Below are 20,395 nucleotides of genomic sequence, written 5' to 3' on the forward strand. Positions count from 1 at the left end.
GCAGTGCGCCGGGAGGGGGAAAAAAAAAGAACACAAAAAAAGCTTACATTTTTGATTTTAGGTGTGAATGAGGCCTTAGGGTTTGTTCACACTACAAGAGCCTTTCTAAGCACTTGTGGTTTTAAAAGCACTTTCTAATGTTATCCTATGTGTGTGTTCACACTTGAGTGATGTGATTTTGTAAAAATTCCCCTTATAGCATTGCATTAGCAGAGCTTTTTAAAATCACTAGCGCTTAAAAAGCTTTTGAGTATGAACAAGGCCTTAGGCTTTGTTCACATCTAAATACACAGTCGCTGAGGCCAACCTTTTTGGATTTTGTGAGTGATTTTTTTCCCCTACAATGTATTTATTCTTAAAAACGCAATCGCTGCACAAAGCGATTTTGTGAATGTTTCGCGGTTTTCTATACCTCAGGTACCTCAACTTGCCTAATCTCCATCCAGCATTACCTTGTCCTCATACTGTGCTGTGTGATCTGGTCTTTCTTGTATTCCTGTACTGTCATATTGCTGTATGTCACCCCTAAATATCGTCTGTAACCTAAACTAATGTCCAGCACTGCCTAATATGTTGGCTCTTTATAAATAAAATAAATAAATACCTTCCATTCAGGGCAAATCACCCCGAAAATGGTCCATGCAACGCTTTTCTGAATGGAAAGCAAATGGAACCCGCCAATCTGAACTGCACCATAGGAAAGCATGGTGTAGCCGCTTTCTGGGCAATTTTCAAAGATCGCCAGCGCTTAAATTTTGTCAAACACGCCTCTAATGTGAACAAGCCCTAAAGGTTCATTCTAACTATTCCAAGGAAGTGGAGAGAGGGAGGCACTGAATGCATTCAATTCCCCTTTATTTTCCACTGGTACAAACATCAGGGACGGACCAAGACCAAGTTGCGCCTGGGGCAAGGTCAGGTTTTGGCTCCTAAACTGCCATTCATTTTGCTGCCTTTTTAAGAATTCAACAAACTGCGCCTGGGGCAAGATACCCACTTCCCCCCCCCCCCCCTAGATCCGTCCCTGACAAACAGCAAAGTAGGCAGAGGCCTAACACTGATGACCTGATAACTCACAGTGAAAAAGCTTGCAGGCTGTTTGTTCTTCATCCCCCACCCGACTGCCTAATTTGAGGTTTGTACCAATGAAGGCGCATTTTAAGCATGCAGTGTGTCCTGCTCTCCACTTCCTTGGAATCATTGTCTACTAGTGTTGGTGTGCGAATTTGAATTAATTCAACACCCAGAAATGTGGGCGAGTACTGAAATGTGGGGACGGGCGGATTCAGGTTTCGATAATCAACTTCAATAATCTGACTTTGAACACCAACATTGTTATCTACGTTTGGAGTACACGCAGCTACACCTGTCCTGCTGTGTCTAGTCCCCTGCAGCATCTTGTGCTGGGATTTATCATCTTCCAGGATTCATTAACACTATTGGCCATATTCACTAAGGCTAGGATCAGGGTGGGCATTGCGGTGCATTGTAACTGCCTCATTGTTACACAGAGTGTCGCACTGCAATGCAACGTTCACAATGCGGCCATTGCGGTGCAGTCTAAAAGAGTGCGGTCTCCCAACACACTGCATGCAGTGCATTTACTTCATAACACCTATGCATTAAACAGTGCAGTGAAGAATACTTTTCATTGACTATGTAACAAGTGGATAGAGTGCATCTTGCTTCACCATTCCGTTGCATTCCTGCTCTCACTGTGAACCTGGCCTTAGACTTCCACAATCTCTCACCATTCACAGTACAGTGTATGTTCCCAAGCATTGCGATGTAGAAACATCACAAAGGACAAAGCAGACGATCTATCTACTGGCCACTGAGTGTCCTCAGACTGGAAGCATTTGTAACCTCACGTGTGTCAACACCTGACAAAAAAAAAGTCACCAAGCACTGGACAATTTTTTTTTACTTTTTGTTTTAGATCCTTTAGGTCTCATTGCGATCATTTAGCTCAGATTGCTGTGCAATCTGAGCGCAACGCGTACGATCGCACGCCATCTGCGCTACTATGCGCTGTGCTACAGATCCCATTCACTACAGTGAATGGATCTGCGCTGCAATTTCCGAAAAATGCATGCAGCAGTGCGTTAGCGGATGGCACTGCTGCGCAGCGCATATGATGGGAACGATAGAAGGGCTGACTATGCCGTTCTTCCATTCTTGCATGTCGCACACTCTACACGCTGCCAAAATGCGCACAGCAGCGCACATAGTCTGAACAAGGCCTTAATGGAAATTTCAGCCAAATGAGCTTCCTCCAGCCCCTTGCAGCTGATGTGTCCCATGCCACAGCTCCGCTCTCAGCTGCCCACCCAGGGACCCCGCTGGTGCAGATGCCGGCCCTCGTGAGTGTTCTGCGCAGGCACTCCAGCCCACGGGCGAGTGATTGACAGTGGCGCTCGCACAGGCGCAGTAGAGGACGATCCTCCAAGGTCAGCCTCTGCACCGGCGGGGAGAGCAGAGCTGCGGCAAGTGACATGTCGGCTGCAAGGGGCTGGAAGGAAGCCCGGGGTAAGTAGAGCTTGCAGAGGTTAATTTGGCTGACATTTCCATTAAGGGCCTGTTTCCACTATGCCCACATTGGGGCTGAATCAGCAACGATTCCCCGCAAGCGATTCGGACGTGGAAATGCTGCCAATACCTATAATTGGCAGTGAGGTGCGATTCTGGACTGCATGCTGCAGATATATGCACCACACAGCTGAATCTCTATATCGGTGCACTTAGCTTAGCAATTCGGGCTGAGTCTTTGCAGCATGACGGGAGCCGCGGCTGAATTGAAAACTGCCGAGGCTCCTAGTGGAAACCTGCCCTAATTGCTATTTATCAAAACCTTTGGAGATGCAATTGATTTCTCTCAATTAAAATAAATAAATAAATAAATGCAAACAAAATCCTTACTATACATATATATATATATATACATACATACATACATACATACACACACACTGTTACTTTTTATTGCTAATAAATTGTTTTTATAAATAAAAAAAAAAACTTGAAAACCAAGCGTTGTGGCTAAATTGAATATAGCCACCGTAAAGGTGGCCACTAATGATACGATCTTGATTGTACAATCTTACCTCTTCTATGTAATAATTTATATAGTGCCAACATCTTCTGTAGCGCTGCACAATGTACAAAAACATACAATAATGGGGAGCATATATACATGAGCAGATAGATAATATGAGGGACTAACTGAAGTATCCATGCAAAGTATATTCACACAGTGTACACAGTGCTAGTGGGCCGTTATGGTGCAATGTAACACAGAACATCACACTGCAACGCAAAAGCAATGCGATGTTCACAGTGCAGCCATTACAGTGCGGTAACACAATGCACTGCATGCAGTGCATTTACTGCACAACGCCCCGCATAGTACAGTGAAGCATAGGTGGTGCAATGCAGTACGACAAGCCGCGTTACTAAGCGGACGTTTTGCCCCCCGCACCACTGTGACTAGGCTAAATTATTCAGGATACTGGAGACAGCAGATCTCTGACAGATTTTTGTAGTATATACAGGCGCTGATCCAAACTTTATCTCATGTGTATGTTCCACCAGCTGCTCAGGATCAACCACATCCACCATCGGTTCCAAGAAAAATGCATATAAATCCACAGCGCTTGGTACTCAAATCGGCATCTGCAGTCACCCCACAGTGCTCAAAAGTATACTTCCACAGTGACCATCACCAGAAATAAATTAAGAAAGGTCACTTCTCCATCCAAAAATCACATAAACATTTAAATCCAAAAAACGATCTCATATAAGTTGCCCAGTCTCCAGTTCCTACCGGTTTCGGCCTTGCGCAAGGCCGAAACCGGTAGGAGCTGGAGACTGGGCAACTTATATGAGATCGTTTTTTGGATTTTAAATGTGTACTGGGTTACACTATATGCTTTTAACTACTAAGGGTCCCTGTCAAAAGGACCCTGGAAGTAAGTCATTGTATATGTGATATAGATTCAGCTTCTAATAAATGTTTATGTGATTCTTGGATGGAGAAGTGACCTTTCTCAATTTATTTCTGGTGATGGTCACTGTGGAAATATGCTTTTGAGCACTGTGGGGTGACTGCAGATGCCGATTTGAGTACCAAGCGCTGTGGATTAATATGCAGATCTCTGACAGAGACTGATCAAATCTGCTGAGAAAATTGACACATATATGACCGTTCTTATTACGCTTGTATAGAAAAAGCTGAAAAGATGCCAATTAAAGTGTACCAGAGCTTGGGAAATAAAAATGTTTATACATACCTGGGGCTTCCTCTAGCCCCCATACGCTCCGATCACTTCTATGCTGCCATCCTCAGTCTTCTGCAGCGCCGGTACCGGGTCCCCGCCCCGTCAGTTGGAGCCAGTCTGATGCAAGAAAAGTGCGCCCTCTACGTATGTCTCCAGCAGCTGCTGGAGAGATACGCAAAGAGCGTACTTCTGCGTAGACTGACAGCAGTGCGGGGACCTGGTACCAGCGCTGCAGAAGACTGAGGACGGCGGCGTGGGAGCTATCCGAGCGGATGAGGCTGGAGGAAGCCCCAGGTATGTATAAATCTTTTTATTTCCCTGAACTCTGAGTCCCTTTAACTATGCAATTTTAGCAAAAGATCTACCTTTCTATCTGCTAATTGTGAACGGAAAGAAACGATCAGGCCCATAATTTATGGGATATAAAAAAAAAAATCCAATAATTTCAAATGGAATCGATCAATAAACTGATCATTTGTTATTGATTAGCATTATCAACACTATCCAATCTGATTAAGCAGAATGTCGATCGTTTGCCAAATTCTATTGTTGATGGCCATCTAAAGGTGGCTACTAACAGTACAATTTGTTGGAAGATTAATTGTGAACAATTGTTTGTATGAACGATCGAAAATGATCATTTGTGACTGCTAATGAAAAAAAAAAATTCCAAACCAATCCGATTGAAACAGTAATGAAATTTATCAGATTTTTAGATCGATCCCGTTAATCTAATCTGATTGCTTTGGAGATTGTAGTCCATTAATGGTCCAAAAACATAATTTCTGATTGTTCAGAGAAAGAATCATTCGTAAACAATTGTTGCAAATTATATCCTTACAAACCATTCTTCAGCAATCCGATCAGATGAATGAAGTCGATCCGATTTTCAGATCGATTTCAGTAATCTGATCAGATTGTTTAGGAGAGTTTTGTACATTAGTGGTCCCAAACGATCATTTACATCATTCATACAAAGAATCGTTTGTGAACAATCGTTTGGCAAATTGTATTGTTAGTGGCCAACCTTAACAGGATCATTCAGGACACTGGAGATAACAGATCTCTGGCAGAGCCCGATCAAATCTGCTGAGACAATTCACACATGTATGGCCATCCGTTTAATTATGTTTGTATAGAAAAGCTTAAGGTGGCCATTAACGGTACAATTTTTTCACCAAATGCAATCTTTCAATGAGATTTTAACGATCGAAATGTAAAGAAAATTTGCCGTTTATGAAGGCAATCGATAAGGAAGGAATCTTTGGTCGAATGCTAAATAGGATAAAATCTATCCAAAAGGTGGATTTTATGAGCAAATATGAAGTATCATTCAGTAAATGTGAACAATTGATAATTAGATGAGATTTTTATGATCAAAAATAATCGGAAGGTAAAGATCACATTTAGTGAAAACAATGTTACCGTTAATGGGCAGCTTCAAAGTGGCCATTAATGATACAATTTGAGCAAATAATCTACCGTCTGATCTGATAATTGTGATCGGAAGGAAACGAAGAGGCCTATAAATGGGATTACAAAAAAAAAAGTGACCAATCCGTTAATTTCAAATGGAATTGATTAATAACGTGATCATTTGTTGTCGAATTGCATTATCAACACTATCCAATCTGACTGATCGGAAGGTCGTTGGTTTGCCAAATCTTATGCTAGGTACACATGATACAATTTTCTGACAGATTTATTGTTAGATTGATTATTTCCAACAGGTCCGATCTGATTTTCAATCGATTTTCCGTTTACTTCTATGGAAGATCGGCTCTGATCAGTAGCTCCTGCTTCGTGCAGCTGCAGTGACAGAGAGGCCGGAGCCCTCCTCCATAGCGTCTCTGCTGCCTCCATCCCGCACTGATGTCACACAGAGGGAAGTACAGGCTCCTCCCACACCCCAGATGTGTCGCCCGCTGCATGAATGATTCTTGGCCCCTCCCACAGCTTACAAGTTACTTCGCCCGCCCTTTTACAGTGAGTTATCACTCTTTTTTATGCTTATATGTGACCCCGTGTTCCCCTAGCATAGAGCATACCTCCCATCTTTTTGAGATTAGAAAAAGGGACACTTAAGCCACGCCCATGCCACACCCCTGGTAATGCCCCACCACGCCCCTAGTCACGCATACCATAAAGATTTCATAAGAAAAATATGTTTATTATTATTATTGATTTATAAAGCGCCAACATATTCCGTGGTGCTGTACAAAGTAAGAAACAAACATGGGGTACATAATAATACAGACAATGGTGTACACCAATATACAAGATACATAATTAGTGACAAAATACAAAGAATGATACAAAATATAGAATTGGTAAGGACAGTGATAAAAGTAACATGATGAATAAAATGTATAATGATTTTCAAGACACAAAAGGGGGAGACAGTAAATTTGTCAGAAAATTGTATCGTGTGTACGTAGCATTATTGCTGATGGGCACCTTCGCTGAAACTTTCCCGGAGGACATTCCCTATCAGCGTGCTATGGGAAGGAGCTGGGAAACCTCATCCAGCTGTCACAACACTGGGCACGTGTGACAGCACCAGCCTGCCTGGGGGCACCGCTCAGCAATGTCACGCGCAGCTGCGCACGACCTCCCGGCCGGAAATCCAGCAGCCTCACAGACACTGACTGGGCGCTCCTCTCTGCTCAGCTCTGATCAGCAGCTCCTGCCCCGGGCAGCTCCAGAGAGGCCGGAGCCCTCCGCCATAGCGTCTCTGCTGCCTCCATCCCCGCACTGATGTCACACAGAGGGAAGTCCAGGCTCCTCCCACACCCCAGATGTGCCGCCTGCTGCATGAATGATTCTTGGCCCCTCCCACCGCTTACAAGTGACTTCGCCCGCCTACTTACAGTGAGTTATAACTCTTTTATTAACTCTTTTATATGTTTACATGTTTATATATGACCCCGTGTTCCCCTAGCATAGAGCCAGGCAAGGACTGTCCACGAGGGAGATTGCCTCTGCCAAAACAAGCAGGGCCGGTGCAGTGGATATTCAAATTTCAAGCCCCGCCCCCTCTATAAGGCCTGCCCCCATTCATAAGCCTAAGAGAAGCCCGTGGACGGGAGGACAGAGGGGGTACTTTTATTTGCGAGTGGAAAGACACTGCGCAGCGCAGGCTGCTTAGTGGAAGTGACAATGATTCAGAATCTTTTTAAAGAAAATAAAATACACCGAGTATGCTGAGCAAAGCTCAATGTCCCCTCAGCTGCTTCTGTCCAATCCAAGTGCAGCAAGGCAGAAAGTAGGCGTGGCTTCACACACACATACACAAGTTGGTGTTGTGATAGGAAGCAGCATGGGTGGCACAGAGAGCTGCTATTGCATAAACTGCAGTGACCAAGCAGGTATCAACTCCTGTGTCATTCAGTAGTCACTTTTATCACACTTTTATCACAGCCTTTTATCAGGTAGATATACATTTCTCTAGACATTCATTGGCTCCCTTTGTTTCCTCACCTAAAGCTAATCCTTCACTGTTTGAGGTTTTGAAAAGATTTAACATTACATTCAATATACATATTGCATTTTATACAAAAAAAAAATCTATGACAACAAGTGGACTCCTGATCCATAATAAAAAAAATCGATTATTATTATTAAAAATCTTATACTGGGGGATACCTCTTACCCCTTATGCTAAAGAAGGCTACTTATACTGGGGAGACATCTCTAACTACATATACTGGGACGTAAACATGGGTCTACTTATACTGGGAGAACTACCTCTGGTTACCTATACTAGGGTGCTACCTCTGGCTACTTTTACTTGGGGGTAACTCTAGCAACCTATACTGTGGAGACTTGTATCATTGCAAGAAAATAAGCTGTTTTTATGGGACAAGGTGGTCTGATGGGGAGAGGGGGGAGGTGCAATTTCACTGTTTGCCATAGGTGCTATGTCACCCAGATACGCCCCTGATTGATGGTGAGGGAAAATATGGACAGACAGTGTGGCTGAATTATAGGAGAGAAGGCACGAGACATACAGGGTCGTAAACTATATAGGGGCGCTCCCCCTAACAGAGATCTGTCAGCTTAGTCCCCCCCAACCTCCGTCACGGTGGGGGGGACTAGGGAATCCCAGTCCTCTGGGCTTGGAAAGCAACAGCATTTTAACTTACCTGCTTAGCCTCAAAGAGACTCAGGGATGAAAAAATAGTAAGAATCGATACTTACCCAGGGCTTTCTCCAGCCCAATAAACATGCTAGTGCCTCGACGTCCTTCCACGGTCTGCCGTTCAGCCGTGACCAGCTCTGATACCAGGTTGAGTCGGGATCAGTCTGTGTCTTCAGCGCATGCGCAGTAGACCCGGACAGACGCGACTGAGCCTGTTACCAGGGCTGATTGCGGCAGAACGGGAGACCGCAGGAGGATGGCGAGGGCCACGCATGTTTATAGGGCTCGAGGAAGCCTTGGATAAGTATCGATTGTTATCTCTGAGTCTCTTTATAGTATTTGGCTAAGGTCACACTTGTCCATGCGGAAAACCATCAGTTTTCTGCTATGGCCGTTTTTCCTGCATTTGCCTTTTTCCATGTGCATTTTTATGCGTTTCCATTTTTTTAATAATCATTCATTTAACTAGTAAAAATAATGCAGAATGCATACGATCTACATATAGGGCTGGTGCACACCGAGCGGCTTTTTGGGCGTTTTCAGATCCGCTTGCGGCTGCGGATCTGCTTGGTCAATGTATCTCAATGGGGTGGTGCACACCAGAGCGGCAGGCGTTTTGCAGAAACGAAAAATGCCTGGGTGAGGCATTTTTTGGATTTCGGATGCGTTTCTGCCCCAATGTTAAGTATAGGAAAAACGCAAACCGCTCTGAAAAACGCCTGTTCAGAGTGGTTTTGCAGGCGTTTTTGTTACAGAAGCTGTTCAGTAACAGCTTTACTGTAACAATATATGAAATCTACTATACTGAAAACCGCAGCAGCAATCCGCAAAACGCTAGCAAAACGCCTCATAAAAATAAAAAAAAGCGTTTAAAAATCTGCTAGCGTTTTGCGGATCTGCTAGCGGGTTTTGGTGTGCACCAGCCCATAGGCCTGGTGCACACCAGAGGAGTTTTTCTGAGCGTTTTGAGTTTTTAAATCTGCTGCTAATGTTATCCTATGTGTCTGTGCACACTGGAGCAATGAGGTTTTGTAAAAAAAAACATAGCATTACATTGGGAAGAGCTTTTAGAGGTTTCAAAAGCTCTTCTCAATGTAAAGCTATGGGGTTTTTTACAAAACCTCATTGCTCCAGTGTGCACAGACACATAGGATAACATTAGCAGCAGATTTAAAAACTCAAAACGCTCAGAAAAACTCCTCTGGTGTGCACCAGGCCATAGTGTGCAGAAAGAATAAACTAAGGCCTGGTGCACACCAAAAACCGCTAGCAGATCCGCAAAATGCTAGCAGATTTTGAAACGCTTTTTCTTCTTTTTCTGTAGCGTTTCAGCTAGCGTTTTGCGGTTTTGTGTAGCGGTTTTGGTGTAGTAGATTTCCTGTATTGTTACAGTAAAGCTGTTACTGAACAGCTACTGTAACAAAAAACGCCTGGCAAACCGCTCTGAAGTGCCGTTTTTCAGAGCGGTTTGCGTTTTTCCTATACTTAACATTGAGGCAGAAACGCATCCGCAATCCAAAATCTGCAGCAGCCCGGGAGTATGCGTTTCTGCAAAACGCCTCCCGCTCTGGTGTGCACCAGCCCATTGAAATACATTACCCTAGCGGATCCGCACCCGCAAGCAGATCGCAAACCGCAGCGGAAACGCTCCGGTGTGCACTAGGCCTATGTGCATGCGATTCAAATAAGTGTGACCCTGGCCTTAGAGACAGAAGATCAGCAGGACAGGCAGGCAATGTGTATTGTTTAAAAGGAAATAAATATGGAAGCCCACATATGCCTCTCACTTCGGGTGTCCTTTAAAGGACAACTGAAGTGAGAGGGATATGGAGGCTGCCCTATTTTTCCTTTTATAAAATGCCAGTAGCCTGGCTATGCTGCTGATCCTCTACCTCTAATACTTTTAGCCATAAACCCTGAACAAGCATGCAGCAGATCAGGTGTTTTGGACATTGTCACAACTGACTGGATTAACTGCATGCTTGTTTCTGGTGTGATTCAGACACTACTGCAGCCAAATAGACCAGCAGGGCTGCCAGGCAACTGGTATTGTTTAAAAGTAAATCAATATGACAGTTTCCACATTCTTCTCACTTCAGTTGTCCTTTAACCTAGCATGTGTATGTAGCTGTACTCCTCTCTGTCGCTGTGGCTGGTCTCGGGATATTTTCGTGCTCTATATCGATTATGTATAGAGTGCTTGGATTCAATGTAAAATTTGTACTGGGGCCCATAGATACAACACTGCTCCAAACTGCCCCTTTGTAGGAGTAATAGCTCCTCTTCTGGAACCAAATCTATCTACCTTAAAGTGTAGCTGAGACGAGAAGCATTGCAGGTACCATACTTACCTGGGACTTCCTTAACCCCTTAAAGAGGACCTCCATACAAAACAGAAAAGTCCGTCAGCGCTGCTGTAATGAAAAGTTATATTTACCTCCAGAGTCTTGTCCCACAAAGCTGCCCCGAAGTCCCTGCATCACTTCTTTTTGAACCTTCCTCCCTTAACAGCTGGATGACCCAGTCCACTATGTCTGCTCTGTTCCCAGAAGCTTTGCAGATAGAGCTTTCAGGGCCCGTTTCCACTCTCGCGGAAACGGCCGCGAATCCGCAGAGTTTCCCCGCAGGCAAATCGCGCGGGGAAACTCTGCCATAGGGGACAACGGCGCCGCCGGCCGAATCGCTTGCAGTAGCGATTCGGCCGGAAACCCCCACAGAATTCGCGGCGGAGGCTGCAATTCCCATAGCCGTGCATGGCACGGCTGATGGGAATCGCCTGCGATCCCGCCCACCCGCTCAGTGCCGGCGTGCGTCTACGAGACGCACGCCGCACTAGTGGAAACGAGCCCTTATAATGCTACTTGTGTGTGTTTGTGGACCTGTAATTAGAGTGGAGAAAAAGTCAGATATTTACCACTGTAGATGGATGCCTTTGAATCATCCAGAGGCTTCCACAATCCTCCAGGACCCCCCACCTCTTGGCTGGGACCTTCTTTATCTTTGTGGCCACATTCCCCTCTGCATACAAGCGTGGCCATACTGCGCAGGTGTGGTTTGCGCCTGCACAGTAGCAGTGAGCCATTCGTGAACAGAGGAAAGAAAGCTGTGTACAAGGGTGAACAATGCATTTATTGTTGGTGTGTCTGGAAGTACTTATTGTCAATGCATTTATGTAACGGACATATTGCTAGTAAAAGGGTTTCTCCTGAACGGTTGACAACCATATTTAAAGAAAACCAGAGCTGTTAGAAAAAAAAAAGAATCAATATTTACCGGGGCAAAAGATCCCGACTGAACCAGTTACCGATGCTTATTGAGGCTGAACGGCAGACCGTGGAAAGGACGGCGAGGGACTCAGACGTGCCTATGAAGCTGGAGGAAGCCCCAGTAGGTATCTATTCTTTGTATTTTAACAGCTCTGGTACACTTTACATTTCTTAGTACCAATTTGGAGAAAAGAGGTTTTGGCTATAGGGGAGGTGGAGGCCACAATTAAAGCTCAGAGGTGTATTTAAATAATTTTAAATATGCCCCTGATTTTTACTCTGCAGGTTGCAACCGTTTGTGAGAAACCTTTTTTTTGTAAATACAGATATTGGCAGATATTGGAAGCATTCTACACTCGCCACGCCCCCCCCCCACACTAATGTTTGCATGTTTAAAATGCTATGTTACTATACTACTGTCATATCTTGCCAGTAAGTTAAAATATTTCATTGTTAGTTTGTCTGGAAGTACTTATATATTGTCAATGCATTTATGTAATGGACTTATTGCTAGTAAAAGTGTTTCTCCTGAACGGTTGGCAACCATATTTAACCTCCTTGCCGGTTATCCCGAGCTCAGCTCGGGGTAACCTGCGCAGGAGGATTTCTCAGGCCCCGCTGGGCCGATTTGCATAATTTTTTTTTCCCTACACGCAGCTAGCACTTTGCTAGCTGCGTGTAGTACGCGATCGCCGCCGCTCGCCGCCGATTCGCCGCTACCCGCCGCGCCGAGCCGCCCCCCCCCCCCCCCCGCCCCAGACCCCTGCGCAGCCTGGCCAATCAGTGCCAGGCAGCGCTAAGGGGCGGATCGGGGTTCCCTCTGATGTCACGACGTCTATGACGTCGGTGACGTCATCCCGCCCGGTCGCCATGGCCCCATAATGCACATGGAGGGTCAACTTTGACCCTCTACATCACAGTCAGCAGGCCCAGTGTAGCCCATTAGGCTACACTAGCCCCTGGAGCCCCACCCCCCTTATATAAGGCAGGCAGCGGCGGCCATTACGGTCACTCGTGTGCCTGCATTAGTGAGAGTAGGGCGAGCTGCTGCAGACTGTCTCCCATAGGGAAAGATTAGTTAGGCTTAGCTTGTTCCTGGCTGCATACCTGTTCTGTGAACTAACCACTGCATACCTGTACTGTGAACCCACCACTGCATATCTGTTCAGTGAACCCAACACTGCATACCTGTTCTGTGAACCCAACACTGCATACCTGTTCTGTGAACCCACCACTGCATACCTGTACTGTGAACCCACCACTGCATACCTGTTCAGTGAACCCACCACTGCATACCTGTTCAGTGAACCCACCACTGCATACCTGTTCAGTGAACCTGCCACTGCATACCTGTTCTGTAAACCCACCACTGCATACCTGTTCTGTGAACCCACCACTGCATACCTGTTGTGTTCAGTGAACCTGCCACTGCATACCTGTTCTGTTCAGTGGACCCGCCACTGTATACCTGTTCAGTGAACCCGCCACTGCATACCTGTTGTGTTCAGTGAACCTGCCACTGCATACCTGTTCTGTGAACCCGCCACTGCATACCTGTTCTGTTCAGTGGACCCGCCACTGTATACCTGTTCTGTTCAGTGAACACGCCACTGTATACCTGTTCAGTGAACCCGCCACTGCATACCTGTTCTGTTCAGTGAACCTGCCACTGCATACCTATTCTTTGAACCCGCCACTGTATACCTGTACTGTTCAGTGAACCCGCCACTGCATACCTGTTCTGTTCAGTGGACCCGCTACTGTATACCTGTTCTGTTCAGTGAACCCGCCACTGTATACCTGTACTGTTCAGTGAACCCGCCACTGCATACCTGTTCTGTTCAGTGGAGCCGCTACTGTATACCGGTTCTGTTCAGTGAACCCGCCACTGCATACCTGTTGTGTTCAGTGAACCCGCCACTGTATACCTGTACTGTTCAGTGAACCCGCCACTGCATACCTGTACTGTTCAGTGAACCCGCCACTGCATACCTGTTCTGTTCAGTGAACCTGCCACTGCATACCTGTTCTGTGAACCCGCCACTGCATACCTGTTCTGTTCAGTGGACCCGCCACTGTATACCTGTTCTGTTCAGTGAACACGCCACTGTATACCTGTTCAGTGAACCCGCCACTGCATACCTGTTCTTTGAACCCGCCACTGTATACCTGTATTGTTCAGTGAACCTGCCACTGTATACCTGTACTGTTCAGTGAACCCGCCACTGCATACCTGTACTGTTCAGTGAACCTGCCACTGCATACCTGTTGTGTTCAGTGAACCCGCCACTGCATACCTGTTCTGTTCAGTGAACCTGCCACTGCATACCTGTTCTGTGAACCCGCCACTGTATACCTGTACTGTTCAGTGAACCCACCACTGCATACCTGTTCTGTTCAGTGAACCTGCCACTGCATACCTGTTCTGTGAACCCGCCACTGTATACCTGTACTGTTCAGTGAACCCGCCACTGCATACCTGTTGTGTTCAGTGAACCTGCCACTGTATACCTGTTCTGTTCAGTGAACCCGCCACTGTATACCTGTTCAGTGAACCCGCCACTGCATACCTGTTGTGTTCAGTGAACCCGCCACTGTATACCTGTTCTGTTCAGTGAACCCGCCACTGTATACCGGTTCTGTTCAGTGGAGCCGCTACTGTATACCGGTTCTGTTCAGTGAACCCGCCACTGCATACCTGTTGTGTTCAGTGAACCCGCCACTGTATACCTGTTCAGTGAACCTGCCACTGCATACCTGTTCTGTGAACCCGCCACTGTATTCCTGTTCAGTGAACCCGCCACTGCCGTCACTACACAAACAGCTGTTTGTGGTGCGTTACACAGTGAGTTTGGTGTGTCAGTGTGAAGCAGTACCTTAATTACACTACCTGATTGATGTATACACATGCAAGATGTTTTAAAGCACTTTAGGCCTGTCATTTAGCATTCAATGTGATTTCTGCCCTTAAAACGCTGCTTTGCGTCAAATCCAGATTTTTCCCGGGGACTTTTGGCGTGTATCCCACTCCGCCATGCCCCCCTCCAGGTGTTAGACCCCTTGAAACATCTTTTCCATCACTTTTGTGGCCAGCATAATTTTTTTTTTTTCAAAGTTCGCATCCCCATTGAAGTCTATTGCGGTTCGCGAACTTTAACGCGAACCGAACCTTCCGCGGAAGTTCGCGAACCCGGTTCGCGAACCTAAAATCGGAGGTTCGGCCCAACTCTATAGGGGAGGTGGAGGCCATATATAAAGCTCAGAGGTATATTTAAATAATTTTAAATATGCCCCTGATTTTTACTCTGCAGGTTGCAACCGTTTGTGAGTAACCTTTTTTTGTAACTACAGATATTGGCAGATATTGGAAGCATTCTACACTAATGTTTACATGTTTAAAATGCTATGTTACTATACTACTGTCATATCTTGCCAGTAAGTTAAAATATTTCATTGTTGGTGTGTCTGGAAGTACTCATATATTGTCAATGCATTTATGTAACGGACATATCGCTAGTAAAAGTGCTTCTCCTAAACAGTTGACAACCATATTTAAAGAAAACCAGAGCTGTTATAAAAAAAAAATTGATACTTACCTGGGGCAAAAGAACCTTGACTGAACAATTTACTGGTGCTGATTGAGGCTGAACGGCAGACTGCAGAAGGACGGCGAGGGACTGTGAGGGTGGAAACTCACTAGGCCATACGTGAAAGTTAGCGTTTTGCTGCATATGCACTTCTGCGTTTTCAGTGCGTTTCCAATTTGCATTTTTGTTCCACACATGCATTTTGCTTGCACTTTAATGTGTTTGTGTTTCACATATATAAATCGTATATTCTTTTTGTATGCATTTTCTATGCATTTTTGATATGCATTTTATGCTAATCACTAGGAAGTCAGCATGAAGCAGAAACACATCCTTACAATTGTTTTTTTTTTTAAATACAAGCTTTTAAAAAACGCACTAAAACGCAATACCTCTTTGTCACCATTGACATTCATTATGTGCGTTTTTTAAACGTTTTGGAAAAATATGCAGCAAGTCCTGCATTTGAAAAAAACGCACATTGCAGAATGCAAACATATGTGTTTTTTGCTAGGCAGCCAATTGACTTGCATCTTGTGCATTTTCTGCTGCGTTTTCCTCCACGCTAGTGCTTCTGCCTAGTGTGTTCCTACCCCGAGTGTTTGTTTTATGAGTTAAAAGTAGGAAATACAGCTATGATGGCTAATTTGTGGTATTATTCAGGAAATAAACTTAATGTCATGGGGTTTGATTCACTAAACCGTGATAAGTCATATCACGGCCGTTTTTACACGCATTTTCAGGCACAATTGCAAATTATCACGCAAAAACGATATTTTTTTGCACGATAATTCGCGATTGTGATATGACTATCATGGTTTTGTGAATCAAGCCCATAGTGTATAGCAGGGATGTGAGAATGTTCCAGAATGTGGGTGTGGTCATGTGGTGATGTCACAATAGGCTCCCTCCCTCCCCAGCTGCAGCAACCATTGTGACATCAGCATGTTTATCATATATTGGCTTGTCTTGGACCTGAGGGTTCATTTCCCGTGAGATTGGCAGGTGAGTAGCTGCTTGTGTTATGTCTCCTATTCTAGGATTTCCTCTATTCTTCTATAGGTGTCACTCATATGTGATGTTCCCCACCCTTATATCAGCTGGTCACTGGGGAATCAGCAAAGGGGTTTTCTGGGGGTTATACAAATATGATTTATTCTGATGTTTATATAATAATTCAGGCTGATATTTAACTACCGGTGATACACTTGGCTTTGAGGGTGGTAACTCACTAGGCCATGCATAAACATTAGCGTTTTGCTGCATATGCACTTTTGCGTTTTCAGTGCATTTCCATTTTGCGTTTTTGTTCCGCACATGCATTTTGCTTGCATTTTAATGTGTTTGTGGTTCACATATATAAATATGAAACACATCATAAAAATAGTTTAAAAAAAAAAAAAAAAAAAGCTTTAAAAAAGGCACTAAAACGCAATAGATGCATTTTGGAAAAATATGCAGCAAGTCCTGCATTTTAAAAAATGCACATTGCAGAATGCAAACATATGTGTTTTTTTTATGTGGGCCATTGACTTGCATTATGTGCATTTTTTGCTGCGTGTTCCACAACGCTAACGTTTCTGCCTAGTGTGTTCCTACCCTGAGTGTTTGTTTTATGAGTTATAAGTGGGAAATACAGCTATGGTGGCTAATTTGTGATATTATTCAGGAAATAAAATTGATGTCATGGGGCTTGATTCACTAAACCGTGATAAGTCATATCACGGACGTTTTTGCGTGCATTATTGCGCACAATCACAAATTATCGTGCAAAAACTATATATTTTTTTGTGTGATACTTTGCGATTGGGCGCGAAAATGTGCGTAAAACCCGCCGTGATATGACTTATCACGGTTTAGTGAGTCAAGCCCATAGTGTATAGCAGGGGCGTGAGAATGTTCCAGAATGTGGGTGTGGTCATGTGATGATGTCACAATAGGCTCCCTCCCCCCACAGCTGCAGCAACCGTTGTGACATCAGCATGTTTATCATATATTGGCTTGTCTTGGCCCTGAGGGCTCATTTCCCGTGAGATTGGCAGGTGGGTAGCTGGTTGTCCCTTATGTCTCCTATTCTAGGATTTCCTCTATTCTTCTATAGGTGTCACTCATATGTGATGTTCCCCACCCTTATATCAGCTGGTCACTGGGGAATCAGCAAAGGGGTATAAAAATATGCAGCAAGTCCTGCATTTTAAAAAACGCACATTGCAGGATGCAAACGTGTTTTTCTATGTGGCCCATTGACTTGCATCATGTGCATTTTCCACAACGCTAACGTTTCTGCCTAGTGTGTTCCTACCCTGAGTGTTTGTTTTATGAGTTATAAGTGGGAAATACAGCTATGGTGGCTAATTTGTGATATTATTCAGGAAATAAACTTGATGTCATGGGGCTCGATTCACTAAACCGTGATAAGTCATATCACGGCCGTTTTTGCGCGCATTATTGTGCACAATCACGAATTAGCGTGCAAAAACTATATTTTTTGCATGATACATTGCGATTGTGCACGAAAATGTGCGTAAAAACCGCCGTGATATGACTTATCACGGTTTAGTGAGTCAAGCCCATAGTGTATAGCAGGGGCGTGAGAATGTTCCAGAATGTGGGTGTGGTCATGTGATGTTGTCACAATAGGCTCCCTCCCCCCACAGCTGCAGCAACCATTGTGACATCAGCATGTTTATCATATATTGGCTTGTCTTGGCCCTGAGGGCTCATTTCCTGTGAGATTGGCAGGTGGGTAGATGCTTGTCCCTCATGTCTCCTATTCTAGGATTTCTTTTATTCTTCTATAGGTGTCACTCATATGTGATGTTCCCCACCCTTATATCAGCTGGTCACTGAGCAATCAGCAAAGGGGTTTTCTGGGGGTTATACATAATATGATTTATTCTGATGTTTATATAATAATTCAGGCCGATATTTAACTACCAGTGATACACATGGCAGTGAGGGTGGGAACACACTAGGCCAATGCGTGAAACGTAGTGTTTTGCTGCATATGCACTTGTGCGTTTTCAGTGCATTTCCAATTTGCGTTTTTGTTCCACACGTGCATTTTGCTTGCATTTTAATGTGTTTGTGGTTCACATATATAAATTGTATATACGTTTTGTAAGCATTTTCTATGCATTTTTTAGGTGGAAACACATCATAAAAATAGTTTAAAAAAAAAAGCTTTAAAAAAGCACTAAGGCCTCGTTCAGACTATACACGCTGCCGTGCGCATTTTGGCAGCGCGTATAGTGTGCGACACACAAGAACGGTAGAAGGGCATAGACAGCCCTTCTACCGTTCCCATCATATGCGCTGCGTGGCAGCGCGATTGCGCTATCCCGTGCTGCATGCATTTTTGGTAATCACAGCACAGATCCCATTCATTGTAATGAATGGGATCTGCAGCGCAGCGCAGCGCATAGTAGCGCAGATGGCGTGCGATCGGACGCGTTGCGTTCCGATCGCACATCCATCTGCGCTAAATGATGTGAACCAGGCCTAAAACGTAATACCTCTGCGTCACCATTGACATTCATTATGTGCGTTTTAGATGCATTTTGGAGAAATATGCAGCAAGTCCTGCATTTTAAAAAATGCACATTGCAGAATGCAAACATATGTGTTTTTCTATGTGGCCCATTGACTTGCATTACGTGCATTTTCTGCTGCGTTTTCCACAACGCTAACGTTTCTGCCTAGTGTGTTCCTACCCTGAGGCCTAGTGCACACCAAAAACCGCTAGCAGATCCGCAAAATGCTAGCAGATTTTGAAACGCTTTTTCTTATTTTTCTGCAGCGTTTCAGCTAGCGTTTTGCGGTTTTGTGTAGCGGTTTTGGTGTAGTAGATTTCATGTATTGTTACAGTAAAGCTGTTACTGAACAGCTACTGTAACAAAAAACGCCTGGCAAACCGCTCTGAAGTGCCGTTTTTCAGAGCGGTTTGCGGTTTTCCTATACTTAACATTGAGGCAGAAACGCATCCGCAATCCAAAATCTGCAGCAGCCCGGGAGTATGCGTTTCTGCAAAACGCCTCCCGCTCTGGTGTGCACCAGCCCATTGAAATACATTACCCTAGCAGAACCGCACCCGCAAGCAGATCGCAAACCGCAGCGGAAACGCTCCGGTGTGCACTAGGCCTGAGTGTTTGTTTTATGAGTTATAAGTGGGAAATACAACTATGATGGCTAATTTGTGATATTATTCAGGAAATGAACTTGATGTCATGGGGCCTGATTCACTAAACCGTGATAAGTCATATCACGGCCGTTTTTGCGTGCATTATTGCGCACAATCACGACTTAGCGTGCAAAAACTATATGTTCTTGCATGATACTTTGCGATTGTGCGCGAAAATGTGCGTAAAAACCGTCGTCATATGACTTATCATGGTTTTGTGAATCAAGCCCATAGTGTATAGCAGGGGCATGAGAATGTTCCAGAATGTGGGTGTGGTCAGGTGATGATGTCACAATAGGCTCCCTCCCTCCACAGCTGCAGCAACCGTTGTGACATCAGCATGTTTATCATATATTGGCTTGTCTTGGCCCTGAGGGCTCATTTCCCGTGAGATTGGCAGATGAGTAGCTTGTCCCTCATGTCTCCTATTCTAGGATTTCCTCTATTCTTCTATAGGTGTCACTCATATGTGATGTTCCCCACCCTTATATCAGCTGGTCACTGAGCAATCAGCAAAGGGGTTTTCTGGGGGTTATACATAATATGATTTATTCTGATGTTTTTATAATAATTCAGGCCGATATTTAACTACCAGTGATACACATGGCAGTGAGGGTGGGAACACACTTGGCCTTGTGTGAAAGTGACAGTTTCGCTGCATATGCACTTGTGCGTTTTCAGTGCATTTCCATTTTGCGTTTTTGTTCTGCACGTGCATTTTGCTTGCATTTTTATGTGTTTGTGGTTCACATATATAAATCGCATATGCATTTTGTAGGCATTTTCTATGCAAATTTGAAGCTGAAACACATCATAAAAATAGTTAAAAAAAAAAAAGCTTTAAAAAAGGCACTAAAACGCAATAGATGCAGGGGCGTGAGAATGTTCCAGAATGTAAATATGCCCCTGATTTTTACTCTGCAGGTTGCAACCGTTTGTGATAA

This window comes from Hyperolius riggenbachi, chromosome 2 (genome assembly GCF_040937935.1).
Source record: "Hyperolius riggenbachi isolate aHypRig1 chromosome 2, aHypRig1.pri, whole genome shotgun sequence".
NCBI classification, from domain to species: Eukaryota; Metazoa; Chordata; class Amphibia; order Anura; family Hyperoliidae; genus Hyperolius; species Hyperolius riggenbachi.